At 45.4% G+C, this 17,587-nt stretch overlaps 1 protein-coding gene across 4 annotated transcripts in view; it reads left to right on the top strand.

Annotated features, from left to right (window-relative positions):
• The first annotated feature begins 10,695 nt into the window (after positions 1–10,695).
• Positions 10,696–17,587, top strand: part of SLC8A1 (solute carrier family 8 member A1) — a 122,003-nt gene continuing 115,111 nt past the window's right edge. For 3 of the 4 annotated variants that reach the window (XM_041404358.1, XM_041404361.1, XM_041404356.1), the window contains exon 1: positions 10,696–10,761. The gene's annotated coding sequence lies outside the window, so the exon portion shown is untranslated. Of the gene's footprint in view, positions 10,762–14,450; positions 14,472–17,587 lie in introns of those variants that run through there. The other variant, XM_041404357.1, reaches the window with a different exon arrangement.

Below are 17,587 nucleotides of genomic sequence, written 5' to 3'. Positions count from 1 at the left end.
AGGAGGGAGGGGAAAATAGTGCCTCTTACTGCCCTTCCTCCCAAAATACAGCTGTCTAAAACCCTCCTCGGGCAGAGGCACAGCACAGAAAATTTTAGCCCCAGAGGTGAATGTCTCGGAAGGTTATGGGGAAATGAAAACAAACGGGATTGAATAGAATCTGACTTGTGACCTCAGCGCCAGTGGTTGCTACTAGAGCCCAGAGCAGGGATTGCTTGTGACAGGCTGAAAGCAATCTTCCTCACACCACTTTCACAGATTAATCAAAGACCTTGGAAATGTTGATTTATAGATCATATATTTCTAACAAGGATGTATTTATTATTATACATCAGAAAGCATCCATACAAATGAGACATGGCTAAGCTAGAGCTGTCAGATATTTATTTTTGCAGTCAATAGAAGTAATGTTATTAAACTATCCAAAGGCAGCCTTCAAAAGCAAGAAAAATAAATTCCAAATTGGTTTAAATGAATGAATTCATAGTAATCACAGCTGAAATATCAAGTGATCAATCTCTGTCTCCACTGCCTTCCAGTTCTGAATATTTAATTAGCAGAAGATGAAACACAGTGTGAAGGTTAGGGTGTCTGATGGGGAGGTAAATCTGGAGCCAGCCCACACCCTTGAAAGAAGCACCTGGCTCTCCGCTCTGGGCCTCCTGCTGGGTAAGCAGCAGTCATCAGTGCCAGAAAAGTTCCTCTATTGAACTCCTGGAGCTTGAAAATACAGGGAATTAAAGGATAATTGAGGTGGGAAGGGACTGTGGCCAGGCTCAGATGAGGTTGCTCAGGACCATGTCTGGCTGAGGTTTGAGGATTCCAAGCAAGGACATCCTACAGCCTCTCTGGGCTTCCATGCCCATGTTTGAACACCACAGAGAAAGAAGATTTCCTGGCAAATCTTCCTATCTTCCTCTGGCTGCTGACACTGTCCCCTTTTCTATGCCACAAGAAGAATGGGGATGTTTCTGACAGTACAAAAGAAAACAGCAGGAAAAATCAGCTCCCTTCTTCTTTTTTCTGCCCTCCAACTACCCCCAAACAGGGGGCAGATTTAGATCAGGTATAAGGAAGACATTTTAGAGGGAAGCTGTGGATATACCATCCCTGGAAGTGTTCAAGGACAGGCTGGATGGAGCTTTGAGCAAGGTGTTCTAGTGGAGGTGCCCATGCTCACAGCAGAGGGTTTGGAACTGGATGATCTTTAAGGTCCCTTCTAACACAAACCATTCTGTGCTTCTGTGATTCTATTATTCTGGGCAGATAATCTTGAGGAAGGGAAAAAAAATCAGGACACTTAATCAATGATGGGATATGCCATGCAGGACTGCTGCTCTGCCAGCCTGGAGCTTGCTTTCAGACCCCTGAGAACATGCAGGAAATTATTAATGATTACCTAGTAATTATTTTAATTGCATATTAAATCTGTCCTGCATTGTATGAAATGCATTAACAGCATTAAGTAGCAGCTTGTGAAGTATAAGCAGTAATAGCCAGCAGTAAGAAATTCTGCTTTCTCCTCTGCTTTCCTCTCTCTTTCCAGGGAGGTGGTAAAGAAGGAAGGCACTGATGGAGGCTGGAGGTAGGAAAAGAGAATTTTGGGTTGCCCCAGAGCTGTGCACTTGCAGCTTTATGATGCCAGCACTGGCAGTGGAGTATTTCATGCTTTTTGGAGGGAAGTGATACTTTTAGTCTTTGTATTTCTGTTTTATAGGCCAGACTTTCTAAAATGTTTCACCCTTGACAGGTTTATGGACCTGATATCTTCCTTTCATATTTAGTCATGTTCATGCACAAATTACCTAATTCCAGTCACACCAACACTGACATTACACCCTTGCTTTGCTCTCTGGGTTTGAATATTTATCTACTCCATTTTATACTGTTATATATTATCTGCTCCATTTTATACTGCAACAGGGAGTTGAAAAGAACTGCCTTTCCCCAGCCCCCATGTGAGAAGCTGCTGCCTTCAGCAAGGCTTCAACATATCCAGGAGAGTCTGAAGACAACCCCTTCCCCAGGGAGACCAATAAAGGACATCAACATTGTCTCCCCTGGACCTCTCTCCTGTCCCTGCAGGTCCCTGAGAGCCCTGGAACATCTATGGACCACACAAAGCTCACTACACCAGGGAGAAAATCTGAATCTCTTCAGCAGGGCAACAGGATCTGGAATGAGGGGCCCTGCAGCAAGACATGGGCAGCTTGCAGTTTCTCCAGCACAGGCATGGGCCAGGTTTTCTGCTTCTGCACTGCCTTCCAGGAGCCAAAGATGTGAGAGAGTCTGGCCAGAGGACAGCATAAGAGGGACACCCCTGGCACACTGAGGAAAGTTCCACTGATGGAAAAGGTGAGGGATGAGGACCATCTCTGCTGGGGCTCCATAGAGGTGCCAGCCCCTCTGACTGTGAACATCCCTGGCTTTGTCAAGCAAGCATGGAACTAGTGGATAATGGTGGCTTTGGATCAAAATGCATTTTCCCAGTGAAAGCAATTTTGCTGAATTTAGACTCTTTAATTTCAGCAATACTCATCAGAGGCTCTTCATCCTGATTACAATGTTCATCTCCAAAAGCACTATTTCCACAGAAGTGCTGATTAATGTTATCACACCAACAAGGTTTCAGAAATGAAAACACTCTGGAGAAAAGTTGTCAAAATCCCATCACCTCAACATGACTGCAGATGCAAGGGAACCCCTGAGCTACAGGATGGGAACTCCTTCCTAATCCCAGAGGGCTAAAAATGATCTCTATGATTCCCTGGATGACAGATACCTTCAGGCAAAATTCTGTGACCAAGCTTTCTTCAGATAGAGCACTGCTTTTATCCTGGCAGCTCCACTGGCCTGGGTGAATCTGGTCATGGCTTCACAGCAGGGGAAGAAATCAGAATATGGAATCTCATTTCTATTCAGGACAAAGGAGTATCAGGCCATAAGCAAACTGTAAAGATGAGAAATTTCTGAAATCCACAATATTCAACCATTCAGGCCTCCAAACTCCCCTCTGGTTGCAAGGACAATTGGCAAAGCTATGCTAGTGACATTCAGTTGAGGCTGAACCAGACCTTCCTCTGGGTGGTTTGCTGTGATTAGAAGTGTGAATCTCTATTCTGCCTGCCTTTCTCTTGCCTTCATCCATCATAAGAGTGTGAACATTTTGAAACCTTCGACTGTTGTGTTACTACGCTTCTGTCATGTTTGCTTCTGTTTTCTGGGACAGGTGCCGTTTCTTTTTTGCCATAGCAGTTTTGCCATGTGCATCACTAGTGAGAAAAATAACTGGTTTCCCTCACTGCATTATAGCTGTACCCAGAACCCAGCAGAATCAGACACTTCTGTCATAAGTGCCTCCATACCTCCAGTGACAGACAGAAGCTGCCCCATCAGACCAAAGAGACACAACGGCAGAAAACAAACTCACACCATTTCTGCTTTGGCCAGGAATGAACAAGAACAGAACAAGATCAAACCCAGTTTCTGCTTGCAGACTGAAGTTCCAGATGCTAATGCACCAGGCAGCTGTGAAGATATGGGGTGATTTCAATAGGAAACCCTTTCCCTGCACTGTCCTTGTGTGCTGGCTGTATAAACAACTGGACTGCAGGATCGGCCAAGGCCTGAGGCTACGAGCTGGGCAGGATTTGTAGGCAGAGGCAGTGAGTTGGACCAAGCCAGCAATTCAGCAGGAAAGCCATGCAGAGCAGAACCTTGATCTTTCCACTTTTTGCAGGTTGAGAATGATTTTGTTTAATTTCCCAGATTCACACAAATTAGATGTATTAGAGAGATGGGAGATCACCAACCATGTGAAGTTTAACAAGGGCTGGAGTGGTGCAGCCCTGGATGGACAGACTGGGGAATGAGAGGCTGGAGAGCAGTGCCGTGGAAAGGGACCTGGGGAACCTGGTCCATGGCAAGTTGAACCTGAGCCAGCAGTGCCCTGGCAGCCAGGAGGGACAACCTGTCCTGGGGGGCATCAGGCACAGCATCCCCAGCCAGGCAAGGGAGGGGATTGTCCTGCTCTGCTCTGCACTGGGGCAGCCTCACCTCAGGTCCTGGGGGCAGCTTTGGGTGCCATGGTATAAAAATGATATAAAGATGTTAGAGAGTGTCCAAAGGAGGCCACAAGGATGGTCAAGGAAGCCGTGTGAGGAGTGGCTGAGATCACTTGGTCTGTTCATCCTGGAGAAAAGGAGACTGAGTGGAAACCTCAGTGGGGTCTTCAACATCCTCCCTGGAGCAAGTGGAGGGGCGGGTACCAATTTCTTGTCTCTGGTGACCAGTGACAGGACTTGAGGAAAAGGCATGCAGATGAGTCAGGGGAGGTTTGTGCTGGGTATCAGGAAAAGTTTCTTCACCTGGAGGGTGGTTGGGCACTAGAACAGGCTCTCCAGGGCAGTGGTCACAGCACCAAGCCTGACAGAGTTCAAGAAGTATTTGGACAACAATCTCAAGCACAGGGTGTGACTCCTGGAGTGTCCTGCACAGGGCCAGGAGCTGGACTCAATGACCCTGATGGGTCCCTTCCAACTCCACATAGTCTATGACTCCATGATTCCAAGAATTTAAGAGAACACGGTGGTATTTGGGCAGCACACAGGAGCATCAGAGAGGAGGAAGATGAAGAAGTGACTTAGACCACAGTGGTGGTTAGGGAAGAATATAAAAGTGTGGTGATTCTCCCCAGGTTGCTCAGGGGCAGCTGGACAAAATTCCTGTGCACCCTACAACCAGCAACTCCTGTTTGCCAAGACCCACTGCAGGTATGAATTTTTGCTCCTAGGCTCATCTTTTGATGTCATGTTTGCAGATCTCCCTTGATGATCACGAAGAGAAAATGAGAAACAAAGGCACTGTTTAATGCAGAATGTTCCCTCGCTGGTAACCAAGTGTGCTGCCCTTTACAGACTGTTTGTCTCTGTTTGTGCTATTGTACCAGTGTTTCTTGGCTTGCCTCGCATAGTTTCCGTGGTGCGTTGAGCTCTTTTGAAGCAGATTGTGTTACGTAAAGCAGCTCGGTTTAATGGCGTATGAATGGTGCCACCGTCCCCTGCCCTGTGCTCCGGGCGCACGGCAGCGATGTGATATGGAAGAGAGGTGATGTGCCTGTCACAGGCAGCTCCCTGCAGCCTCAGAGGGCTTTTACCAGGCAGAGCACGGGGCTATCAGCACCTGATCAGATGTAAATGGTTGCAGCCCCTCAGGACAGACTCTTCTAGGCAAACAAATTAAAAATAAAATTTAAACAAAAATAAAGGAAAAAGGCAGGAGGAATTTTTTTCTCCTTGCTTGGCAACCAGCAGTTCATTTTTTTTCCAGCTGTGGTTTTCGAGCTTCAGATGACAACTCAAATATTTTCACTGAAACAAAACTCTCAGGGAAACCCTCTGTCTCCTTTACTTTTTTTTTTTTTTCCAAAGGCAAAACTTTCAACAAAATTGTTGAGCACATTCAGTGTTAAAACATTGTCTGGATCCTCTGCTTGCTTCTACTGGCTGGGAGTCTGGCCTGTTGAGACCTGAGGTTTCTAGCAGAGAATTTCAAAATTGTCATTTCTCTGATGTTTTAAATAAATGTAGGCAGCTGTCTGAGCCATACATCTCCCCTAGCCAAAATATTGCTCATTCCAAGTGGATTTGCTCCATTATAAGTTGCCTACAAATAATTTTTAAAAGTGACAGTGTTTCTTAAATTATCTTAGCTCTTTAAATATTGAAATGCATCAAATATTAATGCTTAGCAATTCAGAGTATCCTTAGTCCTGGTTCCTGCAATATTCTGATCATAATTCGAGCCAAGCTATGCCAGCTCTGGGATCTGAAGAGGTGGTCCTCCCTAAGGGAAGGGTCATGACCACCACCCTCGGGAGCTGCTCAGCCCCAGGGGTGTCCTTTGGAAGGGGGAAACGGGGAAGACCAAAGAGGTGGGCTGGTTTCAGCAGGAGTGAAGCCAAGGAGTGAGCAGGCACAAGCAGAGCCAGGAGCAAACATGGGCTGGTGCAGGCACCATCCAAACATGCTGCTGGTGGCACGTCTGGTCCCCAAGGCCAGCAGCGCGGGTCTGGAGTGAGCTGGTGCCACCAGACCCATGCTCGTGGGCTTTTCAGTTCCTGTTTGGCCATAGAGCCCTCAAAGTTACATGCAAATTGAAGCCCATGTGGCTGTTTCTGAATTCATGAATACCACAGCGCTGTGATCCTCATCTCTTCACCTGCGAAGGCAGCTCTGTCAGAAGGCAAGGAAGTGTGAGATATAAAAAAGCACTGCGCGTGGATTTGGCACGTCACAGTTGGAAAAGCTGCACCTGCAGAAGCCTGAGTTCAAATGAACACAGATACTATCAGAGCAGCTCGTCCTTTTCTCCCAGCAGAAACCCCTGAAGAAAATTCACGTTTTCTTTTTTATAAGCTGAGGAGAAGGTCTGACTCAGCTGCCTGAAGTATCTCATCTGGGAATGCTGATATGCCATTCTGCTTGCACGTTCCCAGGCTGGTGTCCAGTGGAAGGGAGCTGGGGAGATGAGACAGGCTCCCTGACTTCTGTATTTACAACTCCCATCCAGGAAACGGGAATTTTCACAACTTATTCATCAGCACGTTTTCTGCATGGCAGATTGCCCCAAACTCTGATCCTTAGCAGTGCCACAAGGCTGGCAGCCAAGAAGATGAATTGTCAGGGAATCAGCAAGAGGCTTTTGATGGATTCCCTCTTTCCTTACTCCCACCCCACCTCAGCTCACCCCGTGGCATTTGAGGCTCAGCAAAATCAACATGTTCTTCTGGAACATTTCAACTTTGACTAATCAGGAGAGTTTCTGACAGAAAAATGTTCCACTGGAAAATTTTTGACCAGCACTAATTAGCATTTTTTCTATTAGCTTTGTCCTGAAGGCACAGTAATTTATGCCTTGGTGAAATAAACAATCACTAAGAATTGGACACTCCCCAGGTTCAAGGCATATTTGCTTACCCTAAACAGAAAAAGTCTTATTGGCTTGCAAAACTTTACGTACTTAACACAAGGAAAGAATGACTGCCTGACTTTCTTGTGCTTTACCTGGGCACAGGCCCAACTGCATTTTAATCACTTTGCTTTAAAAAAAAAAAAAAAAAAAAAAGGGGGAAGTAGTGGATTTTCATTTGCAGAGCAGTAAGGTTCAAGCAACACTGGAGACAAGCCATGGATGTGGAACGAGAGCTGAACCACCCTCAAAGAGCTTGAAGGTAGCCACAAGAAACAAGAGGAAGACAGAAAATGTCACAGGTGCCCTAGGAGTTCAGATTTCCTTGCTATTCCTCTACCATATGGTTATATCCTAAACTGAATTTCTCACTGAACCACAGTATATGTAAGGTTGTGAGGGACCTCTGGAGGTCCAGCCCCTGCTCAGAGCTGGGCTGGCTTCCACGTTAGATCAGGTTGCTCAGAGCTGTGTCCAGCTTTCCCAGTGCATAATGCTACATAAGTGCACCTGAGCTACACATCTGAATGTGCTGAATCCTGCCCATCCAACCTTTTTCCCCCAGAAAGCCTTCATTTTGGAACCCTGTGCAAGCCAAATGCAGAGTGACAAGTCCCTGGCGGTCTTTGGGAAGCGGCTGCGAATGCTGGGCAGATGGTGCAGCTTTTGCTGCAGTGAGAATACAGCTACAGGGTCTCCCAGGAAAGCAGGCAGCTATATTTAAACCACTCTTACGAAATCCACATTGATATTCATAAAAGACACTTCAACACCTCTTTGGTGGCTCGAAACTGCAGCACACAGCATGGGGAAGAGCACACGTGTTTCTGAAGACCAAGGCCTGGTTCCATTTTGTGGCTGCAGTGTTGATAGCAGCAGGCAGAGAGGACAAATAGCACAAAAAAGCTCAACCTCCTGGAGCACAGTCCTGGAGAATCGGCATCTAAATGCTGTGGGAGAGCCTGGGGAGGATTTTCCCCAGGAAGGTGTATGGCTCTGGGATGGGACTCAGGTGTTGGGGAGATCTCCAGGGGGGCCAGGCTTCAGCAGATGAAGACCCACCATCCTCACCTGGCACAGACACGGGTCCTGATCCAGCCCTGCATCCACCAGCGCTCCTGCAAGTCCAGCTGGTGCCAAGCCTGGCAGAGCTGCTGATGTCCCCTGCATGTCTCACCACCAAAGGTGGACTTTATCCTTTTCGTCTGCTTGTTTTGGGGAGGAGGAGAGAAGTCAGTGGGCACAAAGGTCAAAGGTGCTTTATTTCCATCTCCCTGAGGCCCTCTCGGTGCTTGGCAACACTGCTGTCTGCTCTTTCTTTTGCTTTAGGAAAATGCCTTTCACCTTATCACCACCCTGATACAAACTTCACCTCTCCCAGCAGGGAAGAATGGAAAAACCTCTCGATGGAAAATCTGACAAGCTCTTTGGCCACTCTTTGTGGGGAGCAGAGTTTAAAGGGGGTGGTGTCACCCATCTAGAGGGTGACACGGCCACTGTGCCAAAAGGCAGATCAAAGCCAGAAAACAGCCTACTCCCTTGTCTTTGTAGCTACTGAAATTCTGAGTGCAGCTTTGTCATGTTATTCTCAAAGCCACCTAGGTTTTTCTTTGGCACTGAAAACCACAGACACTGGTGGTTTTCAACATCTCCCTCATGAAAAGGAGGACACATGCAATGAACTGAGGTTTTTCTCATCTTAGCCCATTTTTACTGGCCCTTACACCTCCGAGGAGCAATACCTAAAGTCAAGACGTTTGTGAGACGCAAATACACTCACGTGTGAGCGCCAAACCTTGTTTATTTTTTGTGCTGCTTCATGGCAGCTTCATGTCCATATGTGGGCAACCTAGTAAAGCATAGAATGAAAATCACATGAATAACCCCAGAGGAATCGGATGCATTATTCAATATTTAAAATTAAGCAGGAATTTAAACGCTTTGCTGAATCATGTTCTCATTTGCATTAGAGCATAGACCTCCTGAGTCACCAGGCGTGTCTAACATGCAATGGTGATATTCCTGTTCAAGCACCTTCCCAGGATGAGCTTGGCTCCTGCTCTTGAAAGGCTGGAGAAACTCCAGGGCAAATTTCCAGAAGGATTTTTTTCTCATCCCATTCTCATTCTCATCCCTGCACAACCCCAAGCAATAGGGGACTGTACACAATACAGCCACTTGGAAAATGTACTGAAAACTGGAGGGTCTCCTTTGTGACTGCTTATCTTTACCAAAAGACTCCTTTTGCTGCCTCTTGCATGCTTCCATAGGCCTTCAGCTTGCTCTGGGATGTGCTCCCAGGGAGGCTGTCTGCTCTGGATGCTGGGAATCTCCCCAGGTCCCCATTTATACACACACTCCGATGCACATTCCCTCCAGTCTCTGAGACAGCAAACAGCAGGAGTCAAATGTGCCACTTGAAGAGGCATTTCTAATTGGGCAATTTGTTAATGTAGAAAATGTAGTTTATCCTTAATTGTAAAGGTGGAGCTGGTGAGCTCTTTTGAAAACTTTTCTTCTGCCTGGTGTTCAACAGATGTTTAGGAAAAATCTCAAACAGTCAAGGTCATTGGTGTGTGGGAATATACAAGGAATTTCCATCTCCTGCAATGAATCAAAGCCATCATGTTTGAGGATGCCATTTTCCATGCAAGTGCCTGAATAGGGACACCTACATTCAGCCTTAGATATCTTAAGTCTCTCTGAATATGACTTTTACCAGTTTTCTTTCATTCAGAGAGCCCAGTATGAAGCAATTGATTAGCTCACTAATATATCTTCTACTCCCAGCTGCCACTATAACAAACAATAATAAAGACATCTATTTAGTGTTTCCCTTTCACTGAAGCCCTTAACGTTTCCATTTGCACAGCAAAGATTACAAAGGGCAGAGTTAAGGGTAATAATTATATGACTTCTTTCCTGACCTGTACCACAGGGCTCCCTCCCATTTTTGTTCTTTATCAGCCCTTTCTGAAACTGAAATCGAGGAAGCAGGAAAGTACCTAGAAAGATAGGGAAAAGAGCAAGGAGTGATTTATTCATAAATAGACCTGCAGGAAGCTTCCAAACTGCAGCTTCTCTCTTCAGAGTTTCAGGCATGTCCCACGGTGGCTACTGTAATATCAGAGGAATGCTTACTCCTGCTACTGCTGCTAATCTGGGAGCAGTCACGTGGCTCAGCTGTATTCTCTCTCTCCAAAAATTTGACTTTTAACCTTCCTTTGCTACAGACATGATGTATATTGCTTTGACATGATTCCAAGTAGCAAACATGCAAAACTCTGACCTAAAAGCAAAGCAAATGGAAAAAAAAAAAAAAAGATATTTATGAGAATAAAATTATGTGAGCCTGCGGGAAGGGGAGAGAAAAATCTGCCTGGGTCATTTCTGTTTGCTTTCCCCTAGGAATAACTTTGGAAAAAACAGCAAAATGTTAATCTGGGGAGAAGGAAAAAAAGAAAAGGTGTCCTTAGGTGCAAATAAAAAAAAAATAGGAGAGATGGCAGAAAATGTAATTATTTATTCGCGCTCATTTACGTGTCAGATGAAGCTGAAAGCTGCCAGATAGCTTCTTTTCGACAGCTTGGAGTTACTGTTGGGAACAGATCCATGTATGGAAGCGAAAGCAGAAAAGCATAGATAAGCTGAGATCCAGCTATGCAAACCATCTTTAGAGACACTTAAAGGACAAGCACCCCGGCTCCTTTCTTTCTGGTAAATATAGAGACACTATCATATGAGGGCTTTTTTCCATTCTGCATGACCCACAACTGCTGAGCCTCGGCTGGGGTAAGTGAAGAACGACTCAGGCATTTCTTGGGAACACCTGGGGATTCGGTTGGACTGACATCCTGGGAACAGCCGTAAATCTGGGGCAATGGGATGGCTCCAAGAGCTGGATAATGGTTAAGCTCTCTGAGTAGGAAACTTGACATATAACAGCTTTGCCGCTGGAGGGACAGGAACTTTCCAAGTGTCTGAAGGAGGCAAGAGAAAAAATGTTGGAAAACAAGAGTTTTATCACTCAAGAAGTGGATTCACAGACTGGGTGATGAAAGAGCTTCAGTGGGCAGGAAGGATCAGTGGTGGTTGCCAGTGTCAGAGTCTCCCTGTGTTACTATGCAGAAAAATTAATTTCAAAAGTCAAGGGCTTTTTTTTCCCTGCTCTGCACTACTTTCGTTTTGAGAAAAATGTTTCACTTGGGTTGAGCTGACTGGACATTAGGAAGAGCTCATTGTAAACGACTGTTGTTTTTCTTGGCACTTAAAGGCAGTTTCCCAATGTTTCTCTGTGGATTTGAGGTTGATTACATCCTGTGCAAGGATTTTTGGTACAGTTTTAACTGCCATTACAGTGTTGTGAAAGTCAGCTCCAGCGAAAACAGCTGTGTACTGTTGTGGATATTTCCAAAGTACTGAAGTAATAGGTCTCCCTCAAACTAGCACAGAAATGTGTCAGCTCTGGGAATTGGGCACTGTCACAAAAACAGAGTATAGCCTTGGCAGAGAGGCTTTCTTCACCAAGTGTTTTGTTAAAAAGAACACAAAAAAGCTTTTTATAGCCTTGGCTTAAAATCTGGTTGGTGTATGGTGGTACAGTTAAACATGAGGTTTTTCTTTAAATGCTAGTGAATGGCTTTGGGTTAACATTTCATGTGTTTTCAGGTGTTATAATATTATTGTATTCATAGTCCCACTGCAAAGTTCTAGGTAAAGCATTGTCATTTTTCAGGTGGTTAATAGACTGGAAAAAAACCATCAGAGCAGGTGAAGTGAAATTATACAGAAAGAACTGAAAATAATATCAGGAGTATGACTGAAATTGTAGGAGATTTCTAGAGATATGAAGGATGATCGTAAAGGGAAATCACACGACCACAAATGTCATAAACATTTCCATTCATGAATGAAAATGCCTTCCCTTGTCCTTACATAAGAAGAACATAATGGAAGTGTTTGCTTGTAACCCCATAGTAGAGTTTGCAGCTGAAAGGGCCAACGCCCTCATCTTCCCTTATTTGGCCAGCATCTCCACAGATATTCCCACTTTTCTCAGATTTCACCCTCACTGACGTACACATCTTGTCTTTGTCTGGTTTCCTTTGTCTGTGCTAGGCAAACTTTGATTCTTTTGAGAGGTACCTTTTAAACACATGCCACCTGCCTTCAGGAATGCTAACACAGAAATAAATCTTTAAATAATTGGGGTCAATAAATAGCTTTTAAATTGCTAGTGAGTCACTAACCAATAAACCTTTTAGCTGCTAATGCTATGAAATAACATTTCTGCATTTCACTCTTACTCAGATTGCTTCCATTTCCTACTGGATATGGTTCTGGTTCATAGGTTGCTGTGAACCTGCTGATATATAAAAATTCTTCCTCCATTTTTCCTTTTTCTCCCCACCCTCCCCTTCCCCAGATTGTGAGCTTTCCTTTCCCCAAGAGACACAAAGACCAGTGATACGTGTGTGTCCCCTGAGCAGGGCGTTACCCAACAGCTGTGCTGGGCAGGCCAGGAAGAGGATGGCAGGATGGAGCTGGAAAAGCTGGCACTTATTTGATTTGCTGTTCCCATTTGGTCCAGGGCCTGGGGCAGTGAGGTCTGGTAGACAAAGCCCTGGTGGCATGAGTCATCTCTCGGTTGCTAGCCCCAAGGCAGGCTGCCCTTTGTGCCCCCCTCCTCTATCAGGAGCATTGTCAGGCATTAGTGTTATCACTAATATTTATTGCTACTATCAGTGTGTTGGCTGTTGTTAATATTTACTATTGATTAGCCACGGGGCCCGCTGGGATTTGTTCAGCCCCTTGTGTGCAGCGGATGGGATCTCGCTGAGAGACCCCGGCCGTGGATACAAAGAGCCACACGAAGCATCAGTGATAGTATCACTAACATCTTTTATAAGTGACTAGTCATTATGAGTGCTGCAGTCTCCGAGCATCCGCCGCGAGGTCCTCCCACGCTCCATTCTCTGCCAGAGTGCAGGCAGGAGAGGGGGAAGGGGGAGCTCTGCTCTTTCTCACCATCAGCCTCAGCAGGGCTGCCGAGCTCAGTCGGGGCAGCACATACACCAGGAGTGAAGGATGAAGGGCAAAGCTGAGCTCCGTGCCTATTCCTGCTGGCCTCTGGCAAGGATAAAGCTGTCCTCGCCCCGGTGGCACCTGGAGGGAGCAGGAATATGTCCTGTGTCTCATGAAAGGAGCCAAGGCACACAGGACGTCTAGATGCACTGGTGGCTTGTGCTCCCGAACCTTAGTGGCTTAAAAAAAAAAAAAAGCCAAACACACCTGGGTGTCAGACAACACGTCTGGAGAAAGTCTTTGCACCAGGCACCCAGAGTTAGTCCCTGAATTCAGACTTTGTGTCAGAAGGCAAAACCACCTTTGTGGTTTACGGTGTGCCCAAGAAGAGAGAACCCCAAAAAGAAATCAGCAAGGAGAGCTACACCCTGAATTCAGTCAGTAAGGATTTTACAAACTGGCTCTGACTCGAAGTAAGCCCACTGCACATTCTCCTCCTCCAAACACCTCAGTGTTTTTATGAAAGGATGGTGTTTGGACACCATCTCTGTCTTTTCTCTAGGAAGTCAGAAGATTGGAGCACATTCTGAGGACACACTGACAGACTGATCCACTTCTCTCAGATACACATTACTGCCCATGTCCTAGCAAAATGAGCTTTGAGCAATGGCTCTGCCTGCTCCCAGCCCAAAAACCTGCAGACCCACTTGCCAATTGAAATCTGAATTGGCCCAGGAATTGGGTTCTCTTCAAAAAACAAATCTGAAAATGTCCAGCTCTCTTCTTTGGTTTTTCTTGCAAAAACATAATCTTCCTATTCCTACAGGAAGAGGAAACAACATGACAGCTTTAAGTAGTGGTGGTGTTTTCTGACAATTTAGCAGTAAAGCTGGGAATTTATGAGTGGACATTCATTCTGGAGTTGATCCTTTGGGGAACTCACTATTATTCTTGCAGCATATAGGGGAAAAACAGCAACAATGCAGTAAACCTGGAGGTCTTCAAAACTCAATTTATTCCTATTTAGGGCTCCAGCCATCACTGTTATCTAATCATAAATGTATTCCTACTGCATGGGGTCACTGCAGGGCAAAGCTTAAGTTATTTTGATTTCCATTCTTCAATATATTTGGATTTCTCTTATATTTAATGCTGAACTTCCTCCTGAGTTTGGGATGTTTGTTTTTAGGATCTTTCTCAAATCCTTGGAATGCTGAACTCTGACTTTGCTATCATAAAATGCAGGTTTCCGTTTGTAATGTCTCTAGCTGAGTCTTTTCCAGAGACACGAGGGAGAGGGAGAGGGAGAGGGAGAGGGAAAAGAGGAGAGAGAAGAAAAGAGAAAGAGAAGAAAAGAGAAAGAGGAAAGAGAGACGAGAAGAGAAGAGAAGAGAAGAGAAGAGAAGAGAAGAGAAGAGAAGAGAAGAGAAGAACATTTCACTCTGGAGGATTCCACATCAGTTTATTTATGGAGAAAGGTGGGCATAGGAGAAGGAAAGTGCTAACAGAATTGGTATTCTGCAAAATGTGAGTATTGGGTAAAGGTAAAATGGGAAGACCAGTTTGGATTCCACTCAGCTTAACAATGATTAATGACTTATCTCTAAATAACCAAAAAGGGTGAATGCTCAGGAGCAACTTCTGCCACAGGGAGCTGCTCAGGTATAGATTTTCCCCTGCCAGGCAGGAGATTCAGCACTTGGGTTGCTCTATTCCCCATGGGAATAAAGTGCACAGAATAGTATATAAAATCCTTTTCTTGCCATCAGTCCCCCAGGGCTCTCAAGCTCTGCTTAGGATGAGTTTTACCAGAAGTTTTGTCCCTGTGGTATTTCCCAGGTTATCCCACAGACCACAGTGTGCCCTGGAGATTGCAGACTAATTCTGCATGACACCACCACACATCATTTCCTGCTCTTCCAGAGAAATGTTCCTTCTTTCACTGGAACATCAATTTGGAGTTTTTACTCTCTTATATAAGCAAAAGCAGGAAAATAGAGGAAAATGTAAAAATAACAAAGCATGGAAAGTGCAGGAATGGGGCCTGCAAAACTATTGCTGCCTTTCTATGTCCCCCCAGGCAAAGGTTTCCTTGAGTCCCTCTTGGAAACGGCACAGGAAATGCTCCCTTGCTGTGGTTTAGGAATGGTATTCCCCAGTTTAGGAATGGTATTCCCCCGTTTAATACAGCCACTAAAATCACTCTGTGCTGCTCCCTCTCCCCTCCAACTGGAGGCACAAAAGGCAAAGATCATTGGTCGAGATAAGAATAATTTACTGGAAACAGCAGTGGGATAAAGAAAAGAAACAATTCACACAGAACCACCCCCTTGATAACAGTAGTATCTGATGGCTCCCCCAGCCACATTTTCTCCATCAGGAGGAACCCCTTCTGCCCAGGACAGTTTCTCTTCCCCCTGCTCCTGGCAGTGATGGGAGGGGGTACAGAATAACCTTCCAGTCCCAACCATGTCCCCTCTGGCTACTACACCCCTGCAGGTACCGAGCTCTTCCAGGCTACAGGGAGATCTCCTGTCTCAACAAGCCTTAGAAAGCAAGGGCCAGCACATGAGCTCAGTGGAGGTATGAAGGCCCACAGTGACTTGGGCATGGTTTCAGCCTCAGGCAGAGAAGCCTGAGGAGTCATGAAGCAGCTGATGGGTCGTGCATGTCCACCTAAGGCATGCCTCACCACCCTCAGGGTTTCTGCAGGGGCCTAGAGTTTTGTGAACGAATGTATCCCTTGCCCTACAACCCCTTCACCCTTCCAAACCCGCTTGGTTTGACACCTGTTTCCAAAAGAGGCAACCACACCTCCAGGCTTTAGTGTGGGAACAGGGATCCCCTCTCCTTGAAAGAGCCCCTCCCAGCATCAGCGTTTGCTACATCCGCACACTGGAGTACGGAAGCAAATCCAAGGTGACAACTGCTTTCCCAGCCTCTAATTCCCAGCTTGCTGCTTTTGCTGCAGCCTGGCAAGAAGGATAGGAGAATGATCCCGTGTTATTTTTTTGGCTTACGGAAAGGCTCCAAGCGGAGATCTTATGCCTCTGCCCTAGACGCAGCAATAAACTTCTGGATTTGCTGCTGGTGTGCTGAGACTGCCAACATGTACACAATAAAAGTAAAGCCTTCCTGTGGCCACAGACCACAACATGCTAGTGATCCATGGTATTATCCTGTTATTTAGTGAGTCATCCTTGCTGCTGAAAAATACACACAGCCCAGTAAGTTGTTAACAATAACACTGGATGTGAGAGACTGGTGTTTGTTTTACTCCAGTGTAACTTATTCCATATGGTCCTTTAAAGCATGCTAAACGTTACATCGCTTTGGGCTGCCAACTATTATTTCAAGATGAACTCACAGATCTAGAACTACTTGAAACAAGGCTCTGAAAGCATTCTCTCTCCAGGAAAAACGCCCAGTTCGGGAGCAAGACAGATGTTGTGGATTGCCCGGTCTTTATCTGGATAAGCAGGTCCCCACTTTTATTGAGTGGCCACAACAGTGATGTTTACTGCTGCTCTGCTGCCTGTCATGACATCTTTCAGATGTAAGCCACATGCACAGAGCAGAAGCTGTATCCCGACCAAGAAGATAAGTTTAACTTCTAGCATTTACCTCTTATGCATGTTTTTCCAAGTCGCTGATGAACCAATTATTTGTGGAATCCTGGTATGTTTTCCAAATCTCCTTGGTAGCCTTAATTCATAAGAAAAATACTGCAAAAAGAGAGACATGCAGCTGTGAGAGGTGTCCTCGCTTTGCCCTCTGGCTACAGTTAACACAAAGGTTTGACACAACAAGGTCCAGCACCAGAGTATCCTTGTGTTCCTGCCATGTTCTATCCTGGATTTAGCCCACAGCACTGCTTGGAAAGCAAACACATAAAAAAGTTTCACTAGGGGTGTTCCCCAGGCCTCAGTATCAGGGATGAGTCCTGTTTATTTGTTTAGGAAATGGTGGAATCACCATTCCAGAAGGTGAAAAGACGTGTAGATGTGGCAGCTGAGGGACATAATTTAGTGGTGGATTTTGGTGTGTTGGGTTAACAACTAGACTTATGATCCTAAAGGCCTTTTCAACCTTAAACATTCTGTGATCCTACTTTCTTAGCCACTGGTTGAAGAAAAAGAATGCTCCACAAAGCATCTTTCTTGATAACAGAGAGATTTGCCTTTTGGCTTGAGTTGATGTGATCAGAAATGGAGTTTTGAGAGCAAAAGTAACTGACACTTAGAGTTTTTTAGAGCCTTGCTGATAACCTCACCCTTTCCCTGAAGTGTGACATGTGTCCAAATTAATCTTGACAAAAGAGTTAATCTTGAAGGTTCTCTGCTGTGAGTGTGTATGAGGACCATGGAGATGTGTATGGGGATCATGTGAAGGAGAATTGTGTGTGCAGGATGTGAACCTTTCATTGTCAGAGAGGACAAACCTTTGTACTGCTTGGCAATGAAAATCTGCTTAGTGGGCAACGGTTTGTTGTCAATCATTAATTGAGATTCAAGACAAATAATGACTATTTTACAAAAATACTCAGACTCTTTCTAGATTCTTAAAACCTCCAAAATAAATCACCAAAGACCCA

The sequence above is a fragment of the Onychostruthus taczanowskii genome, unplaced genomic scaffold, assembly GCF_017590055.1.
Source record: "Onychostruthus taczanowskii isolate IOZ18803 unplaced genomic scaffold, ASM1759005v1 scaffold21, whole genome shotgun sequence".
Lineage (NCBI taxonomy): Eukaryota > Metazoa > Chordata > Aves > Passeriformes > Passeridae > Onychostruthus > Onychostruthus taczanowskii.
Note: the sequence above shows the minus strand (reverse complement) of the source record. Positions and strands in the feature narration are given on the sequence as shown.